Consider the following 18,151-nt stretch of genomic DNA (forward strand, 5'->3'; position numbering starts at 1 on the left):
TATTTTTTTAAATGTTTTACATTAAAATTTTTATTTTTATGTATTTGTTTATTTTTGAGACAGTGTCTCGCTCTGTCGTCCATACTGGAGTGCAGTGGCACAATCTTAGCTCACTGCAACCTCTGCCTCCTGGGTTTAAGTGATTCTCCTGCCTCAGCCTCCTGAGTAACTGGGACTACAGATGCACACCGCCATGCCCAGCTAATTTTTTTTTTTTTTTTTGAGATGGAGTCTCACTCTGTCGCCTATCCTGGAGTGCAGTGGTGCGATCTGGGATCACTGCAAGCTCCGCCTTCCAGGTTCAGGCCATTCTCCTGCCTCAGCCTCCCAAGTAGCGGGGACTACAGGCGTCTGCCACAATGCCCGGCTAATTTTTTGAATTTTTTTTAGTGGAGACGGGGATTCACCGTGTTAGCCAGGATGGTCTCAATCTCCTGACCTCGTGCGTGATCCGCCCGCCTTGGCCTCCCTAAGTGCTGGGATTACAGGCGTGAGCCACCATGCCCGGACTAATTTTTGTATTTTTAGTAGAGATGGGGTTTCAACATATTGGCCAGGCTGGTCTCAAACTCCTGACCTTGTGATCCACCCGCATTGGCCTCTGAAATTTCTGGGATTACAGGCGTGACCCACCGTACATGGCCCCAACCAGTAATTTTTAATAAATAAGACATTGGTATGAGTTTAATAAAAATAATTGCATCTTGAATTAGTAAGATTACCAAGATTTCTAATCCTGTCGCTTTAGGCAGTCTAGTCCACAGGCGACAAGGAGGTGTGTTTTGAGACAGGACTGTCATCATCTTTGTTTCAAAGCTAAACTATAAACTAAGTTCCTCCCAAAGTTAGTTTGGCCTATGCCCAGGAACGAACAAGGACAGTTTGGAGGTTAAGAGCAAGATGGAGGCCTGCAGAGGTGTCTTACACCTGTAATCCCAGCACGCGCCGAGGCGGGTGAATCACCTGAGGTCAAGAGTTCAAGACCAGTATGGCCAACATGGTGAAACCCCATCTCTACTAAACTACAAAAATTAGCCAGGCATGGTGGCGTGCACCTGTAATCCCCGCTACTCAGGAGGCTGAGGCAGGAGAACCGCTTGAACCCAGGAGGCAGAGGTTGCAGTGAGCCGAAAACACATCACTGCACTTCAGCCTGGGTGACAAGAGCAAAACTCCATCTCAAAAAAAAAAAAAAAAAAGAGCAAGATGGAGTCAGTTAGGTTAAATCTTATTTCACTGTCTGTTATAATTTTGCAATGGTGGTTTCATAACTTTACGTTCATGAGTATCACAGTTTTCATAAATAACGTGGGTAAACAATTAACATAATTAGGTAAATGTAAAGGGATAAATACTTGTACACAAACCAGTCATAATTTAGAATATAAAGTTATATTAAAATAAATAATATATATTTCATTACTTGAGTGTCTTGCAAAAAATTAAAAAATAAAAATGTGTCCTTTAAAAAAAAAAAGAAAAGAGGCCGGGCACGGTGGCTCACGCCTGTAATCCCAGCACTTTGGGAGGCCGAGACGGGTGGATGACGAGATCAGGAGATGGAGACCATCCTGGCTAACCCGGTGAAACCCTGCGTCTACTAAAAATACAAAAAAATTAGTGGGGCTTGGTGCCGGGCACCTGTAGACCCAGCTACTCCGGAGGCTGAGGCAGGAGAACGGCATGAACCCAGGGGGCGGGGCTTGTAGTGAGCAGAGATCGCGCCACCGCACTCCAGCCTGGGTGACATAACGAGACTCTGTCTCAAAAAAAAAAAAAAAAAAAAAAAATGGGCCAGGCGCCTTGGCTCACTCCTGTAAACCCAGCACTTTGAGAGGCTGAGGCAGGCAGATCACCTGAGGTCAGAAGTTCAAGACCAGCCTGACCAACATGGAGAAACTCCCTCTCTACTAAAACTGCAAAATTAACCGGGAGTCGGGGCGCATGCCTGTAATCCCAGCTACTTGGGAGACTGAGGTAGGAGAATCGCTTGAACCCCGGAGGCAGAGGTTGTAGTGAGCCAAGATGGAGCCATTGCACTCACTCCAGCCTGTATGACAGAACAAGACTCCATCACCAAAAAAAAAAAAAAAAAAAAAAAAAAGGCCCAGTGCGCAGTGGCTCACGCTTGTAATCCCAGCACTTTGGGAGGCTGAGACAGGTGGAGCACGAGGTCAAGAGTTCGAGACCAGCCTGGCCGATATAGTGAAACTCCATCTCTACTAAAAATACAAAAATTAGCTGGGTGTGGTGGCATGCCTGTAGTCCCAGCTACTCGGGAGGTTAAGGCAGGAGAATGGCTTAAACCCGGGAGGTGGAACTTGCAGTGAGCTGAGATGGCGCCACTGCACTCCAGCCTGGGCAACAGAGCAAGACTCCGTCTCAAAAAAAGAAGACAAAATAAGTTCAGTTTCTCTATCAATCAATCAATCATTAATGTCAAAAGGCACACTAATGCAGGACCAGCATATGGGCTCCTGCATCAGATTAACAAGGTTTTCTTGAAGCATTAACTCACTCCTTAATAGAGATTATAAAAGGATTATGGAAGCTATATCTTATGGTCAAGATTAAAATTTAATAGAAGGTTTATAAAATTTTGGAAAACAAATTTAATTGGCTTCATGCTGTCTTTATGAGGACTTATTGTTTGGAAAATTAAGTCTCCTCTCTCAAAGAATAAAGATTATTGGCTTTCTTTGAAATCCATGAGTTATCACTTTGGTTAAATGAATTACTTATTTTACAATGACCTGTGATTCTATTTTGTGATATCAAGTATTTAAAACCTTTAATATTTGACAAACTTCTCACAATCAAATGATGAATTACGTCTTTTTCTGACCTAATTAAATCCTTTAAGATATTAGGTTCCCTAAAGTCCAAAAAATAACATAATTTGGCTTATTTGGTACAAAATTTATACAGGAAGCATTGTCAGATATGAAATGGTATTGGTTTTTCTTTGGGCTGTATTTGTACAAATATGTTATTGGTATGTGTTCCAAAATTATAGGAAACTGCTATAATTCTGACATAACTTAGTGTACATTATCAGTAATAATCATAATTGTTATGTTAAAATTATTGTGTGCCACAGAGGTAACAAATTTCTTTTTTTTTTTTTTTTTTCTTTTTGAGACGGAGTCTTGCTCTGTCGCCAGGCTGGAGCTCAATGGCGCGATCTCAGCTCACTGCAACCTCCACCTCTCAGGTTCAAGCGATTCTCCTGCCTCAGCCTCCCGAGGAGCTGAGACTACAGGCCCACGCCACCAGGACAAGCTAATTGGTTTTTTTTTTCTTTTTTTGAGATGGAGTCTTGCTCTGTTGCCCAGGGTGGAGTGCAGTGGCACGCTCTAGACTCACTGCAACCTCTGCCTCCCAGGGTCACTCCATTCTCCTGCCTCAGCCCCCTGAGTAGCTGGGACTATAGGCACCCCACCACCACACGGGCTAATTTTTTTTGTATTTTTAGTAGAGGCGGGGTTTCATCGTGTTAGCCAGGATGGTCTCGATCTCCTGACCTCGTGATCTGCCCGCCCCAGTCTCCCAAAGTGCTGAGATTACAGACGTGAGCCACTGCGCCCACGCAGGCCCAGCTAATTTTTGTATTTTTAGTAGAGAAGGGGTTTCACCATGTTGGCCAGGATGGTCTCAGTCTCTTGACCTCGTAATCTGCCAGCCTTGGCCTCCCAAAGTGCTGGGATTATAGGTGTGAGACACCGCGACCAGCCTTTTTGTTTGTTTGCTTTCTTTTTTTGAGACGGAGTCTTGCTCTGTCACCTAGGCTGGAGTGTAGTGGCACGATCTCGCTACAACCTCCACCACCCGGGTTTAAGCAATTTTCCTGCCTCAGCCTCCCAAGTAGCTGGGATTATAGGCACACACGACGATGCCCAGCTAATTTTTGTATTATTATTATGATTATTATTATTTTGAGATACAGTTTTGCTCTTGTTGCCCAGGTTGGAGTGCAATGGTGTGATCTCGGCTCACCACAACCTCCACCTCCCTGGTTCAAGCAATTCTCCTGCCTCAGCCTCCTGAGTAGCTGGGATTACAGGCATGTACCACCATGCCCGATTAATTTTGTATTTTTAGTAGAGATGGGATTTCTCCATGTTTGTCGGGCTGGTCTCAAACTCCTGACCTCAGGTGATCCACCAGCCTCAGCCTTCCAAAGTACTGCGATTAGAGATGTTAGCCACTGTGCCCAGTCTACTTTTTGTTTTTTGTTTTTTTTTTGAGATGGAGTCTGACTCTGTTGCCCAGGCTGGAGTGCAGTGGCGCCATCTTGGCTCACTGCAAGCTCGGCCTTCTGGGTTCATGCCATTCTCCTGCCTCAGCCTCCTGAGTAGCTGGGACTACAGGCGCCCACCACCATGCCCAGCTAATTTTTTGTATTTTTAGTAGAGACAGGGTTTCACCGTGTTAGCCAGGATGGTCTCGATCTCCTGACCTTGTGATCTGCCTGCCTCGGCCTCCCAAAGTGCTGGGATTACAGGCGTGAGCCACCGCGCCCGGGATTTTTTGTATTTTTTTTAGTAGAGATGGGGTTTAACCATGCTGAACAGGCTGATCTCGAACTCCTGACTTTGTCATCCTCCTGCCTTGGCCTCCCAAAGCACTGAGATTACAGGTGTGAGCCACCGCACCCAGCCAATTTTTGTATTTTTAGGGTTTCACCATGTTGGCCAGGCTGGTCTTGAACCCCTGACCTCAGGTGACCCACCTGCCTCGGCCTCCCAAAGTGCTGGGATTACAGGTTTGAGTCACTCCCCCATCCCCCAAATAATTTCCTTTTCAATTGTGTTTTTGACTATGGCTGTCCTAGAACTTTTTGTTATCCACAGACAATTGTTGTCTTGTTTTGGTCCTCTTTAGAAGGTGGTTTTATAATCAAAAACTCTTAACAGGTGCTCCTGGATGCAGGCTTCTGATAACTTTGGAGATTGTGACATCAGAATAGAGAAAAAACTTTCAGGACTCATGGAAAACTAAAATGTTCATGAGTATCAAGCAGAACAGAAATTAACTGTATGGACTGAATTAATCTTTTGACTTTTGTCTTAAAATGTTGCTGATCCTTCTTTTTGTTTTTCAGAGTCTTAAAACTTTTTTTTTTTTGAGCTATTGATAGGTTTTAACAATTTAGTATACTCCCATGAACAAAATATGGAGAATATTTGTTTCTCTCTACCTGATTTCTCCAGAATTTGGAAAGTATTTGTGAGTATTCTTAACTTAAGGCAATACAGTTATTTGCATAAGTGCAATAAGAATCTGTTTTCACTTGTAACAGGACACAATTGGAGAAACGGGTCATTTTAACCAAGGCTTTTTTTTTTTTGAGGCGGAGTCTCACTCTGCCGCCCGGACTGGAGTGCAGTGGCCGGATCTCAGCTCACTGCAAGCTCCGCCTCCCGGGTTTACGCCATTCTCTTGCCTCAGCCTCCCGAGTAGCTGGGACTACAGGCGCCCGCCACCTCGCCCGGCTAGTTTTTGTATTTTTAGTAGAGACGGGGTTTCACCATGTTAGCCAGGATGGTCTCGATCTCCTGACCTCGTGATCCGCCCATCTCGGCCTCCCAAAGTGCTGGGATTACAGGCTTGAGCCACCGCGCCCGGCCTTAACCAAGGCTTTGACTGGAATGGGGTGCTTTCCTTTAAGGAATAAAACTTGACAGGCCAAGGCGGTGGCTCACGCCTGTAATCCCAGCACTTTGGGAGGCCAATGCGGGTGGATCACAAGGTCAGGAGATCAAGACCATCCTGGCTAACACATTGAAACTCCGTCTCTACTAAAAATACAAAAATTTAGCCCGGCATGGTGGCAGGTGCCTGTAGTCCCAGCTACGCGGGAGGCTGAGGCAGGAGAATGGCATGAACCCGGGAGGCGGAGCTCACAGTGAGCTGAGATGGCGCCACTGCACTCCAGCCTGGGTGACAGAGTGAGACTCCGTAAAAAAAACAAAAAAAAACAAACAAAAAAACAAAAATAAAATCTTGACTTATGGAGCCAATAAAGCCGTTGGAAAAACTGGCCTCATATTTTGTGTATACAGTTCATGTACAGGGTTTCTGACCTGTGGTAAATAAAGAATGTCACTTTCTAACAGGCATAGAAGCCCCAGGTTCATCTGGGAACCTCAAGGGGAGATAAAATTCTCCCAACTCATAGATATTTCATGGCACAAATCCATGGCCGGGATCAGCTTTAAAAAAGTCTTATCTGGGATTCCTTCTATGGAACAAAGTTCCATTAAAGCCAATTTAAAGCCTATGTAAAAAAAAATAATTATTCTTGGCCAGGCATGGTGGCTTACACCTGTAATCCCAGCACTTTGGGAGGCCGAGGAGGGCAGATTACAAGGTGAAGAGAACAAGACTATCCTGGCCAATATGGTGAAACCCCATCTCTACTATAAATACAAATCAGGGAGTCAGAGGTTGCAGTCAGCGGAGATCCGCCACTGCACTCCAGCCTGGTGACAAAGCCATACTCAGTTAAAAAAAAAAAAAAAAGCTGAGACCTGTCTCAAATTTTCAGGGGTCTCACTTCAATACTGGCTTTTCCTTCCACGATTGCCCTCCATCTCAACCTGTTCCATTGGACCCTCTGCACTCAAGACAGGTGACGGGTTGAAGTTGAAATATGAGCCTGAGACTGAAACTCTGTGCAGGTAGCACTGTCAAGCAGAAGAAATAGCACAGAATCCTCAAATTGGGAGGGACTTCGAAGATCTCCAGGCTCTGCCTAGAACATTCTTCTTCCCACCTTTTCCTAGTTGATCCCTTCCATCCATACACTGATAACATCCAGACTTGTTTTTATTTATTTATTTATTTTTTATTTTTTTAGATGGAGACTCACTCTGTCACCCAGGCTGGAGTGCAACCTCTGCCTTCCGGGTTCAAGCGATTCCCATGTCTCAGCCTCCCAAGTAGCTGGGACTACAGGTGCCCGATACCATGCCTGGCTAATTTTTTGTATTTTTAGTAGAAACAGTGTTTTACCATGTTGACCAGCCTGGTCTTAAACTCCTGACCTCAGGCGATCACCCTGCCTTGGCCTCCCAAAGTGCTGGGACTACAGGTGTGAGCCACTGCACTTGGTGACATCCAGATTTGAGTTCTATCTGTACCTACAGCTCTCATCTCTCTCCTCCCAGCTCCAGACTCATATTCATCTCCCTCCTTCCCCACCTGCTTGTCTAATAGGCATCTCAAAGTCTAAGTGTCCCACACACTTTTGATATCTGGCTTCTAACACCCAGAACATCCACAAAACTGTTCTTCTCCCAGTTTTTGCCATCTCAGAAAACGGCTTGACCACCTACCCAGTTACTCAAGTCCAAGATTTAGAAGTCATTTTTTTTCTTTTTCTTCTTTCTTTCTTTTTTTTTAAGGCAGAGTTTTGCTCTTGTTGCCCAAGCTGGAGTGTAGTGGGGAAATCTCGGCTCACTACCACCTCCACCCCCCAGGTTCAAGCGATTATCCTATCTCAGCCTCCCAAATAGCTGGGATTACAGGAGCATGCCACCACATACAGATAATTTTTGTATTTTTACTAGAGATGAGGTTTCATCATATTGGTCAGGCTGGTCTCGAACTCCTGACCTCAGGTGATCCACCTGCCTCAACCTCCCAAAGTGCTGGGATTACAGGCGTGAGCCACCACACCGAGCCAGAAGTCATTCTTGATTTTTCTTTCTCGCATTCCCCTTATCCCTATCAGCCAGTTCTGACAAAGTACCTCCATCATATGTCCTGAATTCACTCATTTCTTCTATCTTGCTGTCGCCATCTTTGTCCAAGCACTGCCATCACTCACCTGGACAACTGCAGCAGCCTTCTGAATGGCCTCCTATTTCCACTCATTCTCCTTCCCCTATTTCAATCCATACTGCAACCAGGAGTGAATTATTTAAAACATAGATTAATGGCTGGGTGCGGTGACTTATACCTGTAATCCCAGCACTTTGGGAGGCCAAGGCGGGCAGATCACCTATGGTCGGGCTGGGTGCCGTGGCTCATGCCTGTAATCCCAGCACTCTGGGAGGCTGAGGCAGGTGGATCACCTAAGGTCAGGAGTTCAAGAACAGCCTGACCAACATGGAGAAACCCCGTCTCTACTAAAAATACAAAACTAGCCGGGAGTGGCATGCCTGTAATCCCAGCTACTCGGAAGGCTGAGACAGGAGAATCACTTGAACCCAGGAGGCAGAGGTTGCGGTGAGCCAAGATCAAACCATTGCACTCCAGCCTGGGCAACAAGAGGAAACTCCGTCTCAAACAAACAAACAAATAAACAAACAAACCATAAACCATGTCACCTACACAGTTGCAATAAAGTTGCACTTAGATTAAAATATGCACTCTTTTCAATGGACCATAATGTTCAAATGATCTGACTTGTGCTCCAGGACCCCCTTGCTCACTGGATTCTAACAAATCAAACCTTTCTGCTCCTCTGATAAGTGAATTTCTGTCCCACTTTGGGATTCTGCAAAGCTGTTCTGCCTGCTTGGAATTCCCTAAAATCATTGCATGATTGGTGCCATTTCATCACCTAAAATTCATCTTAGAAGTCACCTTCCCAAAGAGGCCCTTTTTGACCACCCATCCAAAGTAGCCCCCTCCTTTAAACCTTGCTTTATTTTCTTCGTAACTTTGATCACTTTGTCATCATGTGGCTCATTTGTTTACCTGTTTATTTTCTGTCTAATGCAGTTATTAAAAAGTGTTAGGAAGAAGAATAAAATAGAAAAACATCACACTGGGAGTTACTATTTTATTTTATTTTATTTTATTTTTTGAGACAGGGTCTCACTCTGTTGCCCAGGCTGGAATACAGTGATGCAATCATGACACACCACAGCCTCAACCTCCCAGGCCCAAGCGATCCTCCCACCTCCCAGGGAGTTGGGACCACGAACATGTACCACTACACTTGGCTAATTTTTTTATTTTTGTAGAGATGGGGTCTCCCTATGTCGCCTAAACTGGTCTTGAACTCCTGGGCTCAAGCGATGCTCCTGTCTTGGCCTCTCAAAGTGCTGAGATTACAGGCATTAGCCACTGCCCCCAACCACAGCTACTATTTAATTAATTAATTTATTTATTTATTTTGACATGGAGTCTCTCTCTGCCATCCAGACTGGAGTGCAGTGGAGCAATCTTGGCTCACCACAACCTCTGCCTCCCGGATTCAAGCGATTCTCCTGCCTCAGGCTCCTGAGTAGCTGGGATTACAGACACCCGCCACCACACCGGCTAATCTTTGTATTTTCAGTAGAGACGGGGTTTTGCCATGTTGGCCACGCTGGTTTCAAATACCTGACTTCAAGTGATCTACCCGCCTCGACCTCTCAAAGTGCTAGGATTACAGGCGTGTACTGTACTATACAGGTACCACTGTACTGTGGGATGCTGACAGTAGGAAGCTTGGGCGTTTATGAGGGCAGGAAATGTATAAGAACTCTCAGCATATTCAGTCCTCACAATGACCCTATGTGTCCAACATATCCAAGATATTATCATCTGAAAATGTAACCAATATTTTAAAAATGTAAGTACTTTTGGCCAGGCACGGTGGCTCACACCTGTAATCCCAGCACTTTGGGAGGCTCAGGCAGGTGGATCACGAGGTCAGGAGATTGAGACCATCCTGGCTAACGGTGAAACCCCGTCTCTACGAAAAATACAAAAAATTAACCGGGCGTGGTGGTGAGTGCCTGTAGTCCCAGCTACTCGGGAGGCTGAGGCAGGAGTGGCATGAACCCAGGGGGCAGAGCTCACAGTGAGCTGAGATCCGGCCACTGCACTCCAGCCTGGGAGACACAGCGAGACTCCTTCTCAAAAAATAAGAAATAAAAAAATAAGTACTTTTTCATGAACAAAATTCTCAAAATCTGGTGAGCATTTTGGACAGGTGTAGTGGCTCACACCTGTAATCCCAGCACTTTGGGAGGCCGAGGAGGGCAGATTACAAGATTAGGAGTTTGAGACCAGCCTGCCCAATATGGTGAAACCCCACCTCTACCAAAAATACAAAAATTAGCCTGGCGTGGTAGCGGGCGCCTGTAATCACAGCTACTCAAGAGGATGAGGCAGGAGAAAAGCTTGAATCTGGGAGGCAGAGGTTGCAGTGAGCCAAGATCGTGCCACTGCACTCCAGCCTGGGCGACAGAGCACAAGTCTGTCTCAAAAAAAAAAATAAAAAAATTAATAAATACAAAATTAGCTGGGCTTGGTGGCACATGCCTGTAATCCCAGCCACTTGGGAGACTGAGGCACGAGAATCTCTGGAACCGGGGAGGCAGAGGTTGCAGTGAGCTGAGACCTCACCACTGCACTCCAACCTGGACGCCAGAGTGAGATCTTGTCTCAAAACAAACAAACAAACAATGCTGCAACAAATCTTCTAAATGCGGTTTTATTTTGTTTGTTTTTATGAAGACTTCTTTTTTTTCTCTCTCTCCATGCATTTGCTATTATTTCTTTAGGTTCTATTTCTAGAAATGGTCTTTGGCTACTTTAAATAGTAAATTTATTTAATGCTAAGTAGGTTGTTCTGGGGTGGGAAAGGCTCCCATTTAAGTATTTTATAATACCTACTGTCTTCAGCATGCAAAACAATCCCTTCTTAAATTTGAAAGTTCTCCTTCATGTCATAAATAGCAATGTATTCCCCTGAACATACGGCATTACAATTCGACAGTGGCAAAGATTTTTGACTGGCTGCTGGGTTCAGTGAACTGTAAGGACTGAGAGGGTTAGAACGACACACAAAAGTGCAGGCCCTCCAGCTCACAGTCTAATAGGGAAACAAGATAGGAACATAAACAATAATCCACATTATACAAAGAGAATTGCCCCTGGTCTAGACTTCTTACTCTGATGTCCTGGAGCGTTTACTCTCTAGGATGGCCAGAATATAACCTAAGATTGGCTGGTTTTACGTATTTACTCTTTGGATCACAAAATGAGGAAACGGCTCCAGGTATGTTAGCAAGAGACAGTATAAATTATTCCATTAGGCTGGAGGCCAGAGTGTATTTCCTCTCCAAAAGCCCGCTGTGTACCTTCATTTAGTAAACATTTACCTGCTTCTATTCTATGTCAGATGTTGGGAAGGTGATGAAATCCTTGCATCGAAGTGCTCAGTAGTATATCTTGATTGATAAGGTATCAGGTAGCAAAAGGTAGAATATTCTAGTGTTTGCCCTAGAAAAATTCAGCTGAAAACTAATACATTTTGTTTGCTCCTCTTGCTTTTTTTTTTTTTAACTAAATTTTTTTTTTTTTTGAGATGGAGTCTTGCGCTGTCACCCAGGCTAGAATGCAATGGCATGATCTCAGCTCACTGCAACCTCCGCCTTCCGGATTCAAGCGATTCTCCTGCCTCAGCCTACCAAGTAGCTGTGATTACAGGAGCCCGCCACCGCGCCCAGCTAATTTTTGTATAAAAATTTCTTTTACTAGGTATAATTTACATGCAAGAACATGTAACCACATTAAGGGTCTAGTTGGATGAGTTTTGAGAGTTCTATTCACCCATGAAACATAGAACATATTCATCACCCCAAAAAGTTCCTTCTTCTTTTTTTTTTTTTTTTTCTTTCAAGACAGAGTCTTGCTGTGTTCTCTAGGCTGGAGTGCAGTGGCATGATCTCGGCTCACTGTAACCTCCGCCTCCCGGGTTCAAGCAATTCTCCTGCCTCAGCCTCCCAAGTAGCTGGGATTACAGGCATGCACCACCAGCACGCACGGCTAATTTTTGTATTCTTTTTTTTTTTGATACAGAGTCTCACTCTGTCACCAGGCTGGAGTGTAGTGGCACGATCTCGGCGTACTGCAACTTCCGACCTCCTGGTTCAAGTAATTCTCCTGCCTCAGCCTCCTGACTAGCTGGGATTACAGGCACACGCCACCACGCCCAGCTAAATTTTTTTGTATTTTTGGTAGAGACGGGGTTTCACCATGTTGGCCAGGATGGTCTCGATCTCCTGACCTCATGATCCACCTACCTTGGCCTCCCAAAATGCTGGGATTACAGATGTGAGCCACCGCTCTTGGCTAATTTTTTGTATTCTTAGTAGAGACGGGGTTTCACCACGTTGGCCAGCTTAGTCTCGAACTCTTGACCTCATGATCTACGATCTGCCTGCCTCAGCCTCCCAAAGTGCTGGGATTACAGTTGTGAGCCACTGTGCCTGGCCCTTTTTTTTGCAGGGGAGGGGATGGAGTCTCACTCTGTTGCCCAAGCTGGGGTGTAGTGGTGTGATCTTGGCTCACCGCAACCTCCACCTCCCGGGTTCAAGCAATTCTCCTGCCTCAGCCTCCCAAGTAGCTGGGATTACAGGCATGCACCACCAGCACGCACGGCTAATTTTTTGTATTCTTTTTTTTTTTGATACAGAGTCTCACTCTGTCACCAGGCTGGAGTGTAGTGGCACGATCTCGGCGTACTGCAACTTCCGACCTCCTGGTTCAAGTAATTCTCCTGCCTCAGCCTCCTGACTAGCTGGGATTACAGGCACACGCCACCACGCCCAGCTAAATTTTTTTGTATTTTTGGTAGAGACGGGGTTTCACCATGTTGGCCAGGATGGTCTCGATCTCCTGACCTCATGATCCACCTACCTTGGCCTCCCAAAATGCTGGGATTACAGATGTGAGCCACCGCTCTTGGCTAATTTTTTGTATTCTTAGTAGAGACGGGGTTTCACCACGTTGGCCAGCTTAGTCTCGAACTCTTGACCTCATGATCTACGATCTGCCTGCCTCAGCCTCCCAAAGTGCTGGGATTACAGTTGTGAGCCACTGTGCCTGGCCCTTTTTTTTGCAGGGGAGGGGATGGAGTCTCACTCTGTTGCCCAAGCTGGGGTGTAGTGGTGTGATCTTGGCTCACCGCAACCTCCACCTCCCGGGTTCAAGCGATTCTCCTGCTTCAGTCTACTGAGTAGCTGGGACTACAAGCATGCCCCACCACACCCAGCTAATTTTTTGTGCTTTTTACTAGAGATGGGGTTTTGCCATATTGGCCAGGCTAGTCTCAAACTCCTGACCTCATGATCTACCCGCCTTGGCCTCCCAAAGTGCTGGAATTATGGGCGTGAGTCACCGCACCCGGTCTTTTTTTTTTTTTTTTAAATAGAAATGGGTTCTCACTTTGTTGCCCAGGCTGGTCTTGAACTCCTGGGCTCAAACAATCCTCCCACCTCAGCCTCCCAAAGTGCTGGGATTACTGGCATGAGCCACTGCACCCAGCTCCCTCATTCGAATTAACTTTTTTTTGGCTTCTTACTTTGAAATAATTATAAATGCACAGGAAGTGCAAAGATAGTACAGAAAAGTTCCATGTAGCCTTCACCCAGTTTCCTCCGATGGCTGCCTCTTCCATCATTACAATACAATATCAAAAGCAGGAAATGTACACTGGTCTGACATGAATACATAGTTCTACATCATTTTATCACATTTATATTCCTGTAACCCCCACTGCAACCAAGATAAATATATCACCACAAAGATCTCCCTTCTTTGTGCAGGGAGATATTCCTTTATAGTTACACTGTCCCCCACCATCCCTAACACCTGGCAAGCACTATTTTCCATCTTTATAATTTTTGTCTTTTTAAGAATGTTTTCTAAGTGGAACTATATACAGTATGTGACCTTTTCAGATGGCTTTTGTAACTCAGCCCTTGAGATCCAGCTAAGTTGCTGCTGCATCAAGTTTCTTCCTTTTTATTACTAAGTAGGATCCCATGGTATATTTGGTATATTTGTTTCCTAGAACTCCCATAATCAATTACAACAAACTTGGTGGCTTAAAGCAACAGACATTTATTCTTTGATAGTTCTGGAAGCTAAAAGTCTGAAACCCAGGTGTCAGCCGGGCCATGCTCCCCTTGAAGGTTCAAGGGGAGAGTGCTTCCTTGCTAGTTTCTGTTGGTTCTAGCCATTCCTTGGCTTGTAAGGGCATCGCTCCAATCACATAGGCTTCACTATGTCTGTGCCTTTTCCTATCCTGTCTCTTAAAAGGACACTTATTGGCTGGGTGACGTGGCTCACCTTTGTAATCTCAGCACTTTGGGAGGAAATGGCGAGAGGATCATTTGAGCCCAGGAGTTTGAGACCAGTCTGGGCAACAGAGTGAGACCTGTCTCTACATAAAAATTTTTAAAAATTAGCCAGGTGTTGGCTGGACATGGTGGCCCACGCCTGTAATCCCAGCACTTTGGGAGGCCGAGGGTGGCGAATCACTTGTGGCCAGGAGTTCAAGACCAGCATGGCCAACAGCAAAACCCGTCTCTACTAAAAATACAAAAAAATTAGCCGGGCATGGTGGAGAACACCTGTAATCCCAGCTACTCAGGAGGCTGAGGCATAAGAATTGCTTGAACCCAGGAGGCAGAGGTTGCGATGAGCCCAGATAGTACCACTGCACTCCAGCCTGGATACCAGAGAGACTTTGTCACTAAAAAAAAAAAAAAAAAAATCTGCCAGGTGTGGTGGCAGATGCCTGTGGTCCCAGCAACTAGGGAGGCTGACAAGAGAATTGATTGCTTGGGGAAAAAAAGACATTTGTCATCGGATTTAGGACCCACCCAAATAATCTAGGCTGATCTCATCTCAAGATCCTTAACTTAATCACAGCTGCAAAGACCCTTTTTTTTTTTTTTTTGAGATGCAGTTTTTGCTCTTGTTGCCCAGGCTGGCGTGCAATGGCGCGATCTCAGTTCACCGCAACCTCTGCCTCCCAGGTTCAAGTGATTCTCCTGCTTCAGCCTCCCGAGTAGCTAGGATTACAGGGGCATGCCACCACTCCCAGCTAATTTTGTATTTTTAGTAGAGATGGGGTTTCTCTGTGTTGGTCAGGCTGGTCTCGAACTCCTGACCTCAGGTGATGCACCCACCTTGGCCTCCCAAAGTGCTGGGATTACAGGTGTGAGCCACCACACCCGGCTTCAAAGACCCTATTTTCGAATGTCACATTCACAGATTCAGGAGTTAAGATATGTACATGTCTTTTGGGGGGCTCCCATTTAACTCACTACATGTGATATGGATATATCACCGTTTATTTAGCCATTCATCTATTTGATGGACTTTTTTATTGTTTCCAAGTTTTGGCTATTACAAATAAAGCTGTTATGAAAAATCATGTACGGGCTTTCATGTGGACATAAGTTTTCATTTATCTGGGATAAACGCCAAGTAGGAAAATTTCTGGGTCATATGGTAAGGGAATGTTTAGTGTTTAAAGCAAATAGTGGGGCCGGGCATGGTGATTCATGCCTGTAATCACAGCGTACTGGGAGGCCAAGGTAGGAGGATCATTTGAGCTCAGGAGTTCAAGACCAGCCTGGGCAACGTAATCAAGCCCTATGTTTACAAAAATTAAAAATTAAAAAATTAGCCAGACTTTGGGGTGCACACCTGTAGTCCCAGCTACTTGGGGGGCTGAGGTGGAAGGATTGCTGGAGCCCAGGAGTTGAAGGCTGCAGTAAGCTATGATGGCACCAGTGCACTCCAAGTTTTTGTCTCTTAAAAATAAATAAATAATAAAGAATACAAAATTAGCTTACAGAGTAGCTATTCCATTTTACATTCCCAACAGTGACGTATGAAAGATTCAACTGTTGGCCGGGCATGGTGCCTCATGCCTGTAATCCCAGCACTTTGGTAGGCTGAGGTGGGCAGATCACAAGGTCAGGAGTTCGAGGCCAGCCTGGTCAACATGGCGAAACCTCGTCTCTACTAAAAATACAAAAATTAGCCAAATGTGGCACCTGCCTGTAATCCCAGCTACTTGGGTGGCTGAGGCAGGATAATTGCTTCCATCCAGGAGGCAGAGGTTGCAGTGAGCCAAGATCACTCCACTGCACTCCAGCCTGGGCAACAGAGCAAGACTCTCTCTCAAAAAAGAAAAAAAAAGATTCAATTGTCCACATCCTCTAGCATGTGATATTCTCACTGGTTTTTTTTGTTGCTGTTGTTTTGGGTTTTTTTGTTTTTTTTATTAGTTTTTGAGATGGAGTCTCACTCTGTCACCTAGGCTACAGTACAGTGTCATGATCTCAGCTCACTGCAGCCTCCACCTCCTGGATTCAATTAATTCTCCTATCTCAGCCTCCCAAGTAGCTGGGATTACAGGTGTGCACCACAGCCATGCCAGGCTAATTTTTGCATTTTTAATAGAGACAAGGTTTCACCATGTTGGCCAGGCTGGTCTCCAACTCCTGGCCTCAAGCGATCCGCCTGTCTCAGCCTCCCAAAGTGCTGGGATTACAGGCATGAGCCACAACGCCTGGCCCTATTTTTTTATTTTAGCTGTTCTCACAAGTACGTAATGGTATCTCATCATGGTCTTAATTTTCCTAATGGATAGTTATGTTAACATTCTTTCATGTGTTTATTTGCCTTCTGCATATCCTCTTTGGGGAGTTTTGTTTTTTGTTGTTGTTGTTGTTTTTGTTTTTGTTTTTTTGTGAGACAGAATCTCGCCCTGTCGCCCATGCTGCAGTGCAGTGGCACAATCTCGGCTCACTACAAGCTCCGCCTCCTGGGTTCAGGCCATTCTCCTGCATCAGCCTCCCGAGTAGCTGGGACTACAGGCGCCTGCCACCAAGCGCAGCTAATTTTTTGTATTTTTAGTAGAAACGGGGTTTCACTGAGTTAGCTAGGATGGTCTCGATTTCCTGACCTCGTGATCCTCCTGCCTTGGCCTCCCAAAGTGCTGGGATTACAGGTGTGAGCCACCATGCCCGGCTTTTTTTGCCCCATTTTCTAATCAGATTATCTGGCATTTTTCTTACTGTTGAGATTTGAGTGTTCTCTTTTTTTTTTTTGAGACAGAGTCTAGTTCTGTAGCCCAGGCTGGAGTCCAGTGGTGCGATCTCGGCTCACTGCAACCTCTACCTCCTGGGTTCAGGTGATTCTCGTGCCTCAGCCTCTTGAATAGCTGGGATTACAGGCATGCACCATCATGCCCAGCTAAGTTTTGTATTTTTAGCAGAGATGGGGTTTTACCATGTTGGCCAGTCTTAAACTCCCGGCTTCAAGCGATCTGCCTGCCTCAGTCTCCCAATGTGCTGGTATTACAAGAATGAGCCCCAGTGCCTGGCCTCGAGTGTTCCCTATACGTATTCTAAATATAAGTCCTTTGTCAGATACATGGTTTGCAAATATTTTCTCTCACTTTGTAGTTTGTCTTTTCTTCCTCTCAATGGGGTCTTTCACAGAGCAAAAGTTTGTAATTTTGATGAAGTTCAATTATGTATTCTTTTTTCTCTTACGGCTCTTGCTTTCGGCGTCATGTCTGAGAACTTTTCCCTGAGCCCTAGGGAAGGACCTCTAGGTCCCGATGATTTTCTTCTATCTCGTCTTCTAAACATTTTATAATTTTACATTTAAACCTATGTTCCATTTTGAGTTAGCCGAAATCATGCCACTGCACTCCAGCCTGGGCAACAGAGTAAGACTCTGTCTCAAAAAAAAAAAACAATAAAAATAAATAAATACAAACATTAGCTGGGCGTGGTGTGGGCTCCTGTCATCCTAGCTACTTGGCAGGCTGAGGCAGGAGAATCACTTGAACTGGGGAGTCAGAGGTTGCAGTGAGCCGAGTTCATGCCACTGCACTCCAGCCTGGCAACAGAGCGAGACTCCATCTCAATAAATAAATAAACAAACAATAAAATAAAATTCCCTTATTATCCTATTGATATCTGCAGGGTCTGCAGTGATAGCTTCTGTTTTATTCCTAATATGAAGAATATATGGGGTGGACACAGTGGTTCATGCCTGTAATCCCAGCACTTTGGGAGAGCTGAGGCTGGAGGATCACTTGGGCCCAGGAGTTCAAGGCTAGCATGGGCAACATAGTAAGACTCTGTCTTTATAAATTTTTTCTTTTTATTGTTTTGAGATGAAGTCTCACTCTGCTACCCAGGCTGGAGTGCAGTGGCATGATCTCAACTCACTGTAACCTCCGCCTCCCTGGTTTGTGGGATCCTCCTGCCTTAGCCTCCCAAGTAACCAGGACTACATGTGCACTACCATGCCCCATTAATTTTTGTATTTTTTTGTAGAGGCACAGTTGGGTTTTTGATGTGTTGCCCAGGCTGGTCTTGAACTC

This window comes from Trachypithecus francoisi, unplaced genomic scaffold (genome assembly GCF_009764315.1).
Source record: "Trachypithecus francoisi isolate TF-2019V2 unplaced genomic scaffold, Tfra_2.0 Lachesis_group12, whole genome shotgun sequence".
NCBI lineage: Eukaryota > Metazoa > Chordata > Mammalia > Primates > Cercopithecidae > Trachypithecus > Trachypithecus francoisi.